Genomic DNA, 15788 nt, shown 5'->3' on the forward strand with positions numbered 1-15788 from the left:
TCCGCAGCAGGGCCCGCATGCGCATCAGTAGCGCTCGCATGCTCATGCGCGGTATCAGCGCTCGTGTGTGCATGCGTGGTATCAGCGCTCGCGTGCGCAGTACCACTTTCCATACGAGCATACACAGAAGCAGCATTCAGGGGCGCAGGTCTAGTGACAGGTCTGATCTAGGAGTAGGCAGAAGAGGTAGCTGTAGCTGAGGTAGCTATCTCTCTGTCTGTCTATCTATCATCTGTCTTTCTGTCTATCTCTCTGTCTGTCTGTCTATCTCTCTCTGTCTGTCTATCTATCTATCTATTTCTCTATCTATCAGTTTATCTGTCTGTCTGTCTGTCTATCTGTCTATCTCTGTCTGTCTCTCTATCTGTCTATCTATCTCTCACTCTATTTATCTATCTATCTCTCACTATCTATCTATCTCTATCTCACTATGTATCTCTATCTATCTATCTATCATCTGTCTATCTCTCTGTCTATGTTTATCTATCTGTCTCTCTATCGGTCTGTATGTATATCTATCGTCTATATCTATCTAGCTATCTCTCTCTTTCTCAATAAACATGGAAATAGCAAAATAATAGCTGGAGAGGATTATTTAAAAGTGGGTGTGGCCAAAAATTATGGACGTGTCCATTCCCTCATTTTCTGACCCAATTCAAGCACTGTACCTAATAGTATGTGGGAAATACATTGCTGCAGAGTGGAAGTTTTATGTGGAAGTGATTTTTGAAAATGTCCCTAAAATTGCCAAACTTAGGAAAATTTTGCAGCTGGTGCTTTGGAGTAGAAAGACATGCATACCCAATTTGGATTCAGGGGAATGTGTACTTTCCGAAAATATATGGTTTTCTGGGGTGAACTTACTTTTTTCTACCTTTGCCACCCCCATAACGATATAAATGTGTTGATTTTGCAGCACCTGAAGTGACAGACCATATGGGGTCTATATTTTGGGGCCCCTATATGCCACATGCTTGGGTACACCTATACATATTGGGCATCAAACTGTTCAAAGGACCCCAGGCTTTCATATTTGGGGTGATTTCTCTTGATACTCAATAGTATGTGGGACATACGATGCGGCAGGGTGGAAATTTTTAGGTGATTTTTGGAAATGTCACCGAAATCACCAAATTTAGGAATGGTTTGCGGCTTGGTACTTTGGAGGAGAAAGACATGCATACCCAATTTGGATTCGGATGAATGTGTACTTTACGAAAATATATGATTTCTGGGGTGAACATACTTTTTTCTACCTTTGCCCCCCCCTCCAAAACAATGTAAATGTGTTGATTTTGCAGCACATGAAATGACAGACCATATGGGGTCTTCATTTTGGGGTCAGAAGAAAATTCACTGGCACACAGGTACTGCTAGCAGGGTAAACCCTTGCTGATTTATTAAATGGTTTGCAGCATGCAATGTTTCGGGGTATCCTTGATAAAGGGGGTTACCCCGAAACGTTGCATGCTGCAAACCATTTAATAAATCAGCAAGGGTTTACCCTGCTAGCAGTACCTGTGTGCCAGTGAATTTTCTTCTGATCTGTTGTTACAAGGTGGGACACAGATTCCTCCATTGCTGTGCATCAGGGATTATCCTAATTGAAGGCCAGGGTGTGCGAGTGCAACTCGATTACTTTACTTTTTGGGGCCCCTATATGCCACGTGCTTAGGTACACCTATACATATTGGGAATCACACTGTTCAGGGGACCCCAGGCTTTCATATTTGGGGTGATTTATATTGATACATAATATTATGTGGGAAATACGATGCTGCAGGTTCGAAGGTTGGAAGATTTTAGAAAATGTCACCTAAACTGCCAAATTTATGAAGGGTTTGCGGCTTGGTGCTTTGGAGTAGAAAGACATGCATACCCAATTTGGATTCAGGGGAATGTGTACTTTCTGAAAATATATCGTTTCCTGGGGTGAAAGTACTTTTTTCTAACTTTGCCCCCCCCCAAACTATGTAAATGTGTTGATTTTACAGTATCTGGAATTACAGAACTGATAGCTCAAATGGGGTGTCTACATTTTAGGGCCCCTATATACCACATGCTTAAGTAAACCTGGAGTGTTTTACATTGATACTTAATGATGTGTGGGAGATATGATGCCGTAGAGTGGAAGCTTTGAGGTAATTTTTCTAAAAAATTCACCATTTTCTATAAAACATTATAACTTTAGGAAACAATTGCAACTTGGTAGTTTGGAGTACAAGGATATATTTACCCATTTATGATTCACCAGAATCTGTTCTTTCTAATAATGAGTAGTTTTCTAGGGTAAACCTATTGTTAGTGGAGTGTTAGGCTTTGAAATCAGAAGTATGCCGTTTGGGGAGCGGTGCTTTGGAAATTTGGTAGTGTACTGCTTGTAGATTTTGAGCTATACAAGTGAGAAATCTTCATAAAACTATATATATTTGGTAATGGCTCGTTCAGGAGACAGAGACCTTTCCAAATCGGCTGTGCTCTCGTGCATAAAATAAATGATGTTTCTGATATATTTGATTGTTCTTTGTGAAACATGATTTATTTCATTTTATTAGACACTTAGAACCCTATATTTTTTTTTTATAGAAGTAGAATTACACAAAATTTCTTTCATATTTTGAAAGATCAGGTTGTCCTGAAAGAAAACAATACATTGTTTTCCTGGGCAAACTAAAAGACCACCCCAGGAAAGGTCCTTGAAGTGAAATAGTACAAAATAGTACAAAACAGAGGACAGGGAAAGGGTTAAATCCTGCGAGTGCCATTACTTTATACATTGTATTTACTTTCTATGCATGAGCACACAGGCCTTCAGGGTATGGCTCATACAGGCTGCCATATATATATATATATATATATATATATATATATATATATATATATACATATATATATATATGTATATATATATATATATATATATATACATACAGTATCTGTGTGTGTGTGTGTGTATATATATAATCTAGTCTGGTCATTTCCCTATGGGACCAGACTGTAAATGATATCCTCATCAACAGCACATTCTGACATCAGGTCCGCAGGCGACCAGAATTTGATGCCGGCGACAAGAATTTCGACTCCGCCCCCCCACAAAATGTAGCTTATAATGCGTAATGAACCCCCTACTAGAAATTTATACAGATATCAGAAGTCACCTTGGAGTTATGTGACCTGTATAAAAGCACTCGGCCTGCAGCCTCGTGCTTTAAAATGGATGCATAACTCCTCGGTGACTTATAATATCTTTATAAATTACAGTAGGGGGTACATTATCCACTATATATAAGATTCAAATGTGTACCTGTACTTGAAATACAGCATGTCCTCGGCACAGGAATCGGCTTGATCTGAAGATCCTAAGCACAAAAGTCACAGAGCTGATGGTACAGCACTGATGGCTCGTCTTCAGAATTTGGCCTGTGATCATGAAAAACAACAGTTTCAGGAGAGTATTTTTCACTTTTTAGATATTTTAAAAAATTATTTATTTAGCAAATCATTTTCACATGGATTTCCTTGTATTTAAATTGAAAATGAATTTTAAATTCTTTTGACCACTGTGGATAAAGGCATTGAATTGTGTGACCTTGTGTCACCCAAAATGTATTTTGAGTGAAAATAACTGTATATATATATATATAAATCATAATAACATACATGGCTGTATGTTGTGTAATAGATGCTGCTTTGCATATGCACAAGCCTTGGAGAAACAACGTCCCTTACCCTTCAATGGTCCTTTGTCCATTTGTTATGATACACTGGGGTTCATTTACTAACACACGGCAAGTTTGCCCCAGTTCAGTCACCCATGGTAACCATCTAATCATTGCTTATACTATTCCTTCTTGGTGCTGTCTAAACAACAAGGGTTTTCACTGATTCATTGTCATGAGTCATATCTATCTATCATGTCTAAATGCATATCAATTTATTAAATATCATGAAAAGCTTATTCTTGAGCAATGTCACCCAATTGCTAAGGATATAATGATTCAACCCAGCTTAAAATGATGTTTATTCTAGAAGGAGAACCCACATATAAGAAAAATACAGCCATCCCAAACAAAAAAGGGAGAATCAGTGTAAATCAGTTACATTAATCTGTAATGTATAATGAGTTATTGAAGATTAGCAGCCATGGATATCTTTTTGTACTACTAAGGGATAAAGGATTTGCAGGCTGTGTATTAAAAAGGTGCAAAGTTTCATACACATCTAAACATGTATAGCACCCAATAAGCAGGTTGCATGATTAAAACAAACATCTTATCTTTTCTTCTGCTGTAGAGCCCACATGTAACAAAAATGTAGAAAAGTAAATCAATTACATTAAAGGGGAACTATCATGAAAATTAAAATGTAATTTAAGCTTCAGTGTAATGAAATAAGAAGCTTTGTAAATACAATCAATTAAAAAATCTGCATCGTTTCTGAAATAATCACGTTGATGTTCGCTATCCCTCTCTCTTCATTCTCTCTTCATGCAGCAGTTGGGTCAGATAGTCATTGACAGTTAGATCCAATATATTTTATAGGGGGGCTCACTTTCCTAGCAGATGTATTAGAGCTTATCCAAATAACAGATTCCAGTAAAGCAAAATAACTGCCTTTTGCACAAATCCTGCATGTAGAGAGACCGGATCCTGGTGATTTTAATAGAGTGTGCTCTAATACAAATTCTAGGCAAAATGAGTCCTCCTATAAGATATATTGGATATAACTGTCAATGATTACCTGACACCCAACTCCTGCATGAAGAGAGAATGAAGAGAAACAGATGCTAAGAGAGGGACAGTGAAGACAAACTTAATTATTTCAGAAACATCATCATTTTTTATTGATTGTATATAGAAAGTTATTTGTTTCAATATGCTGAAGCTTATATTACATATCCATTTTCCCCTTTAATATTAAAAATATAATGTGGGGCTTGGAAGAGTGGCAGGGTGATTAACAGTCATGCGCAGATAACAGTAAATGCAGTAAATAGTAAAGGGGAAGAGGCAACAATTAGGCTATACTGATGGAAAGATAATTTAGATGCAATAAATGGGCAGAATGTGCTACAGCTGTTGCCACATTGGAAATCCAATCTGCAAGTACTGTAGTGGTCAGTTTTAGAAGCAAACATCTTTAGTTTCTATGGGTTACTGCCTTTGACAAATTTGGTGGCTTTTATTATATATCTACCAATTATTAAGGCCACTTCTCCTTACCTTCTTCCCTGCCTTGCCATGGGATCCTCTCTCTCATATCCACATCACCTCCATATCTCTCCAATCTCCTTTCTTGTATCCTCTCCATCTTCTCTTGACGTTAATCCTTTCTTCTATTCTTCACCCTATCTCCTTCTCTCCACACTCCTAGAGGGCACCAATCCGAAAATGCTGATTTTATCGCTAAGTAATCGATTTGAATGCCAAAAAACTTGCGAGCCTCTCACTACCACTCCTCTCTCGCAAGCAGTCTCAGCAAAAGACAGTTAAAAACCGTTATTCTGTGTCAAAGCCTCTTGCATGACATCATCACCTTGGGCTCATGCTGAAAAATACCGTTGCATTGCAGGCCCAGGTACATATCTCAGCTGTCAAAGTGTAGAGCCGTATACATAGGTAACTATGCATATATAAGATGCTGCTTGCCTTGTACTGATAACTTCATAAGAATATGCTGCATTTAGGTCTATGAATTATCTCATGAATATATCTTTGCATTATGAAAAAATGTTGATACTACTAGTGACGTGAATGCTGCGCATGTGCATAGCGGATTTCACATAGAAAGTTGAAAATATCAGAAGAATGACTTAAGGTGACAGGAGACTGGGAGGAGGCTGCAGGATTTGTGTAACTCCCAATAAAATAGGGATATTGACAGCTCTGCACACTGTACCACAACACATACATTGACAGTGAGCCAATAGTATGATTTTTGCAATATTTCGCCCAATTTCCTGGAAGTCAGAACATGGTTCTGTGAAATAATTTATAGTAATGTAGTAACATAGTAAGTTAGGCTGATAAAAAAAGACACACGTTCATCAAGTTCAACCTTTTAACTTTTTTTTATTTAACCTGCCTAGCTGCCAGTTGATCCAGAGGAAGGCAAAAAAAACCCATCTGAAGCCTCCGCAATTTGCCTCAGAGGGGGAAAAAATCGGACTTGTCCCTGGATCAACGATGTTGTGACTGTCCCTGCTATCCCTCCAGGACTATTTGTTGTGGGCTAAATGTTTAGATGGACACCCAGGTGCCCACAGTCTTCCCCATTATCGATTGAAGAAACCATCCCACATTTAGGCCACAGAGGGGCAAATGCCTCATTAGACAGTTTTGTTCTGCTTATTGGTGAATGATTAAAGAAAGGCAAATCTATAAACTGCCAAACAACCATCTAAGACATCCAAATATGCTTATATCTCCAACTATTTCTTGATATTGAGAATAAAAGTTGTTTGTGCCACTCAGGTAGGACTTCCTGGTTGAAAGTAATGCTAGTCAGCAACTTGATGGAATCCTGTTTAGGACAAAATTCCTAATTTCTCCTTTGCTAAGTATATATGCGTATATGTGATTGGATGGATGGAAGAACAGGGAAGTGATACAAACAGATCACACATTGATCAGGCCACTTACAAACACAGTCCTGGTACTGCCCCCTGGTGTTTAACTCTCTTGTATCAGGGATTTCCATGTTGCCTCATGTTCCTGTATGGCTGACCTGTCTGTGCACATCAAACTAATTGCTGCTTGTTATAATTTATGCAAACTGTGCTCATAAAGTCACATTTAAGTGACTCACCTATGGTGACTCACCTATGAGACTTCAATAAATGCAATGGCCAAACATTGTGAAGTAGAATTTTAAATTTTATGATGTAAAACTGAAAAAACAAGATAAAAATTTGACATTCCGAGTTTTAATGAGCAGGACTTCACCTGCTGTATCAGTCAGTATCTGTATTGTGTATGTTTCATAAACACGCCCTTCTGTTGTACAGCGCTCCAGCATATGTTGGCGCTTTATAAACACTGCAAAAAAAATGAAGGCTTCAAAGCGTAGCCGTCCTTATAAAGACGTCACTGTCTCAATCATATCGCGTTTTCTTCCAGGTTCCTTCCCGGCTTCCATACAGTCCGTGACGTCTCCCCACGCTGTCCTGTGATTGGCTGATTTCAATAGTCCCGTGCTACTTGTATTGAGAGAGCAGCGCCAGCTGTAGTGGAAGAGATTGTGATAGAGGCGCATTGAGAAGCGGCGGGAGTGGGAGGCTTTAGATCAATATACCGGCATACAAGAGGGAAGGGGGTCTAAGGCCGAGCTGCAGACGGTAATCCATAGTCTTTTATTTACACCACTAGGGAGGGCAGGGGACGTGCTACCGCGCACTCTCCTACAGGCGCTAGTCCTTCCCGCTTTCTTCTTCCCTCCTGGTCGGTATCCGCACTATGTCTGACCATCTGCTGCGGGATGAGCATCAAGAAAATGTTCAGCCCCAAAAGCTTCTCGTCCCTGTGGGGGGTCGCACCGTTCTGGGGGTCCTACAGGAAAACCACCGGGGGCCAAAGGCGCTGAAAGTGAGCAAGCCGGCCCTCCAGCAGACTCAGGTGCGTGTATGGAGCCCATGACTAGCGGCCACAATGGCTAATATAACAGAGCAGCGGGGACGTGTCATTTAACTAAGCTGCTTGTCCGCTAGATCCGGTCCCGCCATTTCCACAGAGAATGGTCCCCGGTATCTTCCGCCCTTTCATATCGATCCTGTTCTCCTGAGCTTCTTCTACAACTGCCAACATCCTCTAGGCTGTGCTGGGCTCTGTAAGTGTCCGAGGGCTGACTGTACCACACGAGCTCCGTGCATAGGATGGAGGAGGCCATACCGACTTAGGCCGCCATTTCCGTGACCTGGAGGTCGGCGTCTGACCCGTGTGTCCAGCAGATAATATTCAGGCCTAGGACTGCTGTTACTATACTTGCACTGCACTCTCCTATTTACCTTTGGGCCTTGTTACAAAATGTCAGCCATTCCTTGGCACATTGACCCCTCATGCCCCTAATCAAGTTACAAGCCCTAATTTGACTCATGGTATTAGAAGTATCTACTGCCACAGAAATGTGTCACATGTTTATTGTCCATAAATCTGTCCATATGCTTCTTGTACTTGTCTGCCTAGGTACTAACTTTAAATCCCATTTAATTTCAAGGTGTAGCTTGTTGCTGTATCTTACTGTACCTGACTTTGTTTAGGCCTGAGTTGGTGTGCTATTAATGTGGGCTTGGTCTTGTGGTAACATGGGTGTGGTTTAAAGTGGGTGTTGTCTAAAACAGAGAGTGGCTAACACTTGCTTCCGTTATTGGCCCACCAACATGTAGATTGGAAAAATTCCTGCCCTCGGTACCATAGAAGTAGGACAGATTTAGAGTAATAAATCAAAAAGTTATTCCTAGTCATTTTGCTGCCCAACATTGGCCGGTCAACAAACACCATCTGTCGTTGTCATCATCACCTTGTACCATGCCTGGACTATGACAGAAACTATGCCCTGTCATTTTAAATAGAGACCCAACACAGCCCACAAGCCTAATAAAAGTGTCAAAGCAAAGCAATTTACAACAGCACTTGAGGTATTTGCTATAATAGGTACATTGGTAACTTAAACATGCCTTGAATGAGCCCCCTTTTATTCAAATGTAGAACATCCCAGCAGACCCAAAAACATATTCTACATGAGAGACGCAATAAATGTTAGCTTTGTTTAAGTGAACTGGATGTGGCAGCTCATATCATGCAAGCAGGTCCAATTCCAGGGTGTTAGAAGATTTGCACCATGCTGCAACTCAGGCCTAAATAAAGTCATGCAGGCAACGTACATCACACAGGCTCAAGATAAGTCTCGTACAGCAATAAGCTACACCTTGAAATTAAACAGGATTTAAAGAGAGGACCTGGGCAGACAAGTACAAGAAGCATATGGACAGATTTATGGACAATAAACATGTGACAATTCTGTTGCAGCAGATACTTGTAATACCATGTGCCAAATTAGGGCTTGTAACTTGATTAGTGGTATGAACAGTCCAATGTGCCAATGGCTACAAGCCAAGAAATGGCTGACATTTTCTAACAAGGCCCAAAAGTAAATGGGGCAGTGCAAGTATAGTAACAGCAGTCCTAGGCCTAAAAATGTATTATCTGCTGCTGGACACACGGGTCAGACGCCGACCTCCAGGTCACGGAAATGGCGTCCTAAGTAGGTATGGCCTCCTCCATCCTATGCACATAGCTCGTGTAGTACAGTCAGCCCTCCGACTAACCTACAACAGTGGGGAACGTACACTTACAAACCCCAACACACCCTAGAGGATGTTGGGAATTGTAGAAGAAGCTGGATAACAGGGGGCATGCAAGTGGCGAAGATACTGGGGACCCTTCTCTATGGAACTGGCGGGACCGGATCTACCGGACAAGCAGCTTAGTTAAATTGCACATCCCCGCTGCTCTGTTATATTGTCTATTGTGGCCGCTAGTCATGGGCTCCGTGCACGCTTACTCACTTTCAGAACCTTTAGTCCCTGGTGGTTTTCCTGTAGGACCTCCAAACGGTGTGACCCTCCCCATAGGGACGAGTAGCTTTTGGGACTAAACATTTTCTTGATCCTCATCCCGCAGCAGATGGTCAGCCATAGTGTGGATACCGACCAGGAGGGAAGAAGAAAACGGAAGGACTGGCGCCCATAGGAGAGTGCACAGTTGCACGTCTCCTGCTCTCCCTAGGGGGTGTAAGTAAAAGAAGATGGGTTAATGTCTGCCTGCTGCAGCTCAGCTTTAGATCCCTTCCCACTTGTATGCCGGTATACAAGTCTAAAGCCTCCCACTCCTGTCGCTTCTCAATGCGCCTCTACAGCAATCCCTTCCACCACAATAGCAGCAGCTACTGATGCTTTTTTAATTGAAGTAGCCCGCTACTATTGAAATCATCCAATCACAGGACAGCGCAGGGAGACGTCAGGACTGTATGGAAGCCGGGAAGGAACCTGGAAGAAAACACAATATAATTGAGACAGTGACATCTTTATAAGGACGGCAATGCTTTCAAACCTTGAAAAAAAAAATTAAAACTTGGGATTTAAACTCATTTTATCAGTTTTTTTTATTATTTTTGTTTTTTTTTAGACAAAATTAGAATTTATACCTCGTAATGTTTCTCGATTGCATTTATTGAAGTCTCATAGGTGAGTCACTTAAATGTGACTTTATGAGCACAATTTGCATAAATTATAACAAGCAGCAATTAGTTTGATGGGCACAGACAGGTCAGCCATACAGGAACATGAGGCAACATGGAAATCCCTGATACAAGGAGAGTTAAACACCAGGGGGCAGTACCAGGACTGTCCTTGTAAGTGGCCTGATCAATGTGTGATCTGTTTCTATCACTTCCCTGTTCTTCCACCAAACCACATTTTCTAAAAGTGTGAGCTCTACACACACACCCTCCAACGATGCCCTAGTAGCTCCCCGTCTTTTCTGCTGATTCACTGCACATGCTGTCACTTACTGAGCTTAGTTACTGACTCATAATATACTGTATATACAGAATACAAATGTCACAGTTTAAGCCTAATTAGTAATTAATACAGATATTTACTACACAGCATCTTAGAAACTAGTAGGAAAAATCCCAACTCCAAAATTTAAATCTGCCCACTACTATCCTTATGTATCACCATATGAGGTACATCACTAAACCCAGATTATATACGGATATATTTTATAAAATTTTCACAATCTTTGTGTTATATGAAGATGATCTGTCTGTATAAAAACTCCTCTCTGTCTGGAAGATCTTAATTTATTCTGGAAACACAAGAGAATGATCTACATCTGAAAGAACATAATTGTGCTAGTAACATTTAGCACTTTCTGGACTATTAGTTATAATTGCATTCTGCAGCGGGATTTCTATGTACCTTCAAGTAGGTCTGGACTAGAAGTCAGAATAGGGAAAATCATATCATACTTACCGAGATTTTCCTTTCCTGGACTGTAACACGGCAGTGGGCAACAACGGGTTAATCCCCTCCAGCCTCGCGATGGGACAGGAAATACTAAATAAAAACAGCTCCCGCCCCCTGGCCGCCATCTTTGATTCTGGAGTCTCCCCCATGAGGGTGGGAAGCCATGCCCACTGCCGTGTTACAGTCCAGGAAAGGAAAATCTCGGTAAGTATGATATGATTATTCCTGTTCCTTAACACGGCAGTGGGCAACAACGGGATGTACCAAAGAATACACAACAATAAAGAGGGAGGGCGATTTCTAAATATTTAATGCTGAATTCAGTACTGAAGTTGCAAAAGAGGAAGGTTTTTTTGCAAACACATCAAATTTATAGTGATTAACAAATGTCTGGAAAGATGACCAGACGGCTGCTCTGCAGATTTCTTCTGAAGTGGTCCCTGCATGGAAGGCCCATGATGCCGCCATGCCTCTGGTTGAATGTGCCTTAATGGAAGAGGGTACTGAGTTGGAGTTTAAAGTATAGGCCATCTGGATACACTCCTTGATCCATCCTGCTATCGTGGATTTAGAAGGCTGAGCTCCTGCCTTTTTTCCCTGCGGGATCACCAAGAGGGAGTCTGAAGTTCTTATATTCTGTACTCTTTCTAGGTAGGTCTTCAGGCATCTCACCACATCCAGATTGTGCCAGGTTTGTTCCGCCTCCGATTCAGGTTTAGGAAAGAAGGTAGGTAGTACAATGTCCTGGGAGGTATGGAATGGAGAGACCACCTTGGGGATAAATTTATCTGCAGTTTTTAGTACTACCTTATCCTGCAGAAAGGTAAGTTTTCCTTCCTTTATTGATAAGGCTTGCAGTTCTCCGACCCTCCTAGCGGAGGTGATTGCCAATAGAAAACATATTTTTAAGTTGAGCAACTTTAGCGATATATTCTGTAATGGTTCGAAGGGCTCAGAGGTAAGTGTCTTCAGAACCAGACTTAAATCCCAGGGAGGAACTTGAGGTCTAGTGACTGGTACCAGTCTTTTTACTCCCTGGAAGAATTTCTTAATCAGGGTATGCTGAGACCAGTTGATTTTTGAAAAGTGAGATATTGCAGTGACCTGGCCTCTGAGAGTAGCAAGGCTGAGCTTCAGTTCCAGTCCCTTCTGTAAAAATTCAACCACCTGAACTTCCGAGATGTCACTAGGATTGATTCCTGCTTTCTTGCACCAATCAATGAACTTTTCCCAGGTGGAGAAGTATTTTTGCAGGGTGTTGGGTTTTCTGGCTGCTATCAAGGTAGTTATGGAGGCTTCAGAGAGCCCTGTAGATAAGAGGTTCAGCCTTTCAAGAGCCAAGCCGTTAAGTTCCACCTGTCTGGATGTGGGTGGACTATTTCCCCCCTGTGTCATTAGATCCTCCCAGGGAGGGAGACTGAGTGGGGAGTCCCTGGATAGAATCCAGATTTGAGAGAACCAAGATCTCTTTGGCCACCAAGGTGCCACCAGGACTACTTCTGCATGATCCTCCTTTATCTTCCTCAGAACCCTTGGGATCAGAGAGAAAGGAGGGAAGATGTATGCTCTGCGAAACCTCCATATCATCGAAAATGCGTTCACTTTCCACGCATTCTGCTCCATTGTCCATGACACAAACTTTGGAAGTTTCGTGTTCACACTCGATGCCATCAGATCGAGACAAAATGGGCCCCATCTTGCAGATATCATGTTGAAGGCCGATTGGTGCAGTTCCCATTCTCCGGGTGTGGACATTGTTCTGCTCAACCTGTCTGCTTGTACATTCTGCAGCCCCGGAATGTACTCTGCCTTCAAATCCTTCAAGTTCTTCTCTGCCCATGTGAATATAATCATGGTCAAGTCTAATAAGCTTTTTGATCTTGTCCCTCCTTGCTTGTTCAAGTATCTGACCGAGGTCATGTTGTCCGATTTTATCAGTATTGACTTGTTTCGACAATGTTTTCTGAAAGTTAGTAGTCCTAGCCATATTGCCTTGAGCTCCTTCCAATTGGAAGACCTTGCAACTTCCACTGGAGCCCATTTGCCCTGAGTTTCGACTCCTTGCATGTGGGCTCCCCATCCCCATTTGCTTGCATCTGTGGTTAACACTATCCAAGTCGGTTGGCTCAAAGATACTGGGTGTTCTAGATTCGTTGTTTTTGTCCACCATTTTAATGACTGGATCGTGGATGGTGATAAATGAATCTGTTGATGGGGCCGAAGGTGATTGTGATCCCATCTGGATAGGAAGTTGTTTTGTAGGATTCTGACATGATAGGGAGCCCACTTCACGCAGTCCACTGTGGAAATGATCTTCCCCAGTAATCTCTGGCAGTTTACTGCTGAATGTACTGGCCTGGCTCTGAAGGTCCTTATGGATGCTTGGATGTCCCGAATTCTCCTTACTGGAAGGGAGAGATTGAAGTTCCTTGTGTCTATTATTACTCCCAAGAATTCCATCTGCTGGGCAGGGGAAGAGATGCTTTTCTCCCAGTTCAATATCCATCCCAGACTTTGGAGAAGATCGGACACCCTTGTTCGATGGTCCTCTAGAATCTCCTTCGAAGCTGCTTTGATGAGGATGTCGTCCAAGTAAATAAACAACTGGATCCCTTGCAATCTTAGGTGAGCTATGATGGGTGCCATGATCTTTGTAAACAGCCTTGGGGCTGTTGCCAAACCAAAGGGAATTACGTTGTATTGGAAATGATCGTTTAAGACTTTGAAACGAAGGAATTTCCTGTGAGCTTCTTTTACTGAGATATGCCAATATGCATTCTTTATGTCTAGCTTTACCAGCCAGTCGTCTGGGTCCACACACTGGGTGATAGACCTCAGGGTTTCCATCTTGAAGGATGGGACATCCAACCGTTGGTTCAGCGTTTTGAGATTGAGGATTGCTCTGAACTCTCCGTTCTGCTTTTGTCTGAGGAAAAGGTGGGAGTAATTTCCTGAAAATCTTTGCTCTTGTGGCACCTTTGATATCACTTTTTCTTTCAGTAAGTTTTGGATGATGGACTTTAAAGTGAGGGACTTCTTTGCCGACCTTGGTTTGTTTGAAGAAACAAACTGATGGGGAAGATTCCCGTGCAGATTTATTCCATACCCTTCTGCTATCACGTCCATAATCCACTTGTTCGGACAAACTCGAGCCCACATTGCACTGTATGATGTTAATCTTCCTCCCACATGCAACGGGACTCCCACACCTTCATGCTCTGGGTTTCTCGGGCTTAGTGTTGGCCCCTTTGGACTGAAAGGACTGATTTCTATAGTTAGGCCCTTGTCTCCATGGCCTAGAGAACGGTTTGCCTGGCTTGTATTGTCTGACTTCTTTGAAATTTCCTCTGATGTTTCTAACTGGATTTCTTTTTTCCCTGCGATCCTGCGGGAGAAAAGAGGATTTTCCGGCAGACGCCTTGGAAATAATCTGGTCTAGTTCTGGACCAAACAACAAGTTCCCCTTGAAGGGAAGGCTGCATAAATTATGTTTTGATTGGGCATCCGCATGCCACTGTCTTAACCATAGCCCTCTCCTGGCCACCACAGACAGACTCATGGATTTAGCTGCCAATTTTATGGATTCTAGAGAGACTTCGGCCGCAAACTCGTTGGCCAGTTTTATATCTTGTAGCAACTCGACCAACTTTCCTCTATCTGTACCACTTTTAATGGCGTCTTCAAGTTCTTGAAGCCAAATTTTGTTAGCCCTTGTTACAGAAGTTGTTGCTATGGCCGACTTACAGGCTGCCCCATTGGCGACGTAAACCCTCTTAAGGGCTCCATCCTGTCGCCTCTCCATGGTGTCTCTAAGGGAAACACCCTCATCCACTGGTAGCGTGGTCCTCCTGGCCACTCTGGTGATTGCGCATCCACCTTAGGAGGGTTCTCCCACACCTTAGCCACATCTGTTGCAAAGGGGAGTAGTTTCTTAATTTTCCTAGGAACAACTTGCTTCCGATCAGGGTTATCCCATTCGGATTGGATGGAAGTTTTGATTACCTCGTGCACTGGGAAGAGGTGGTTCTTTTTTGAGGATGATTTAAACATTTTATCTTGCTTTACCGGAGATTTTTCCTGATCTTCCAGATCCAAGGTTTTCCTTACTGCTTTAATCAGTGGTTCAACCATGTCAGTATTGAAGGCTGACTCATCCTCCTGTACAGAGTCTCTGTCTGAAATTTCCCCTTCCGTATCGCTAGATATCTCTGAAGTAGCCACCCCCCCTATGTTCAAGGGGTAATTACTCCTGAACTGCTTCTGCCTGCAATGGAAGCTGCTCTTTGATCTAAACCTTTCAGTACGTTCTCAGTGACTTGTGTCATCATAGAAGCTACAGATTGATTTATAGTCTCTTTCATCCAACCCATCATATCTGACATTTGCGGTGAGTCAACTCCAGAAGCTTCACGTAGACATTTTCCACACAATCTCTTATCTGGCAAAGCATTGCTTGAGCAGGATGCACACTCTGTTCTGGCCACCTTCCTTCTACTCCCTTCTCTGCTAGGAGGTCCCAGAAGGATCCCTATGGGCTTAAGCAATGGTCAGGGGAAAGGCATACTTACAACGGTACCCTCCTGACAGCACAATTGGCACCAGACACTCCTTACCAGTTCAGCAGCCATAGGGGAGAAAAAGCGCTTCCTTTAAACTTGAGCGCCAAGCCTCAGGCGTCTTCCGCGTCTACTTCCGGGTTCGCGTGTTCGCGCATGCGCAAAAGCGCCAGCGCCATCTTGGAGGCTGACGTCAGCGTCTTATC

General features: G+C 42.3%; 1 long non-coding RNA gene across 1 annotated transcript; it reads left to right on the forward strand.

Moving 5' to 3' along the window:
* The first annotated feature begins 6790 nt into the window (after window positions 1–6790).
* On the forward strand, window positions 6791–11033 carry LOC121399302. Its single transcript, XR_005964892.1, has 2 exons — window positions 6791–7336; window positions 9678–11033. It is a non-coding gene; the product is annotated as an uncharacterized LOC121399302 (long non-coding RNA).
* The last annotated feature ends 4755 nt before the right edge of the window (window positions 11034–15788 follow it).

The sequence above is a fragment of the Xenopus laevis genome, chromosome 1S (genome assembly GCF_017654675.1).
Source record: "Xenopus laevis strain J_2021 chromosome 1S, Xenopus_laevis_v10.1, whole genome shotgun sequence".
Lineage (NCBI taxonomy): Eukaryota > Metazoa > Chordata > Amphibia > Anura > Pipidae > Xenopus > Xenopus laevis.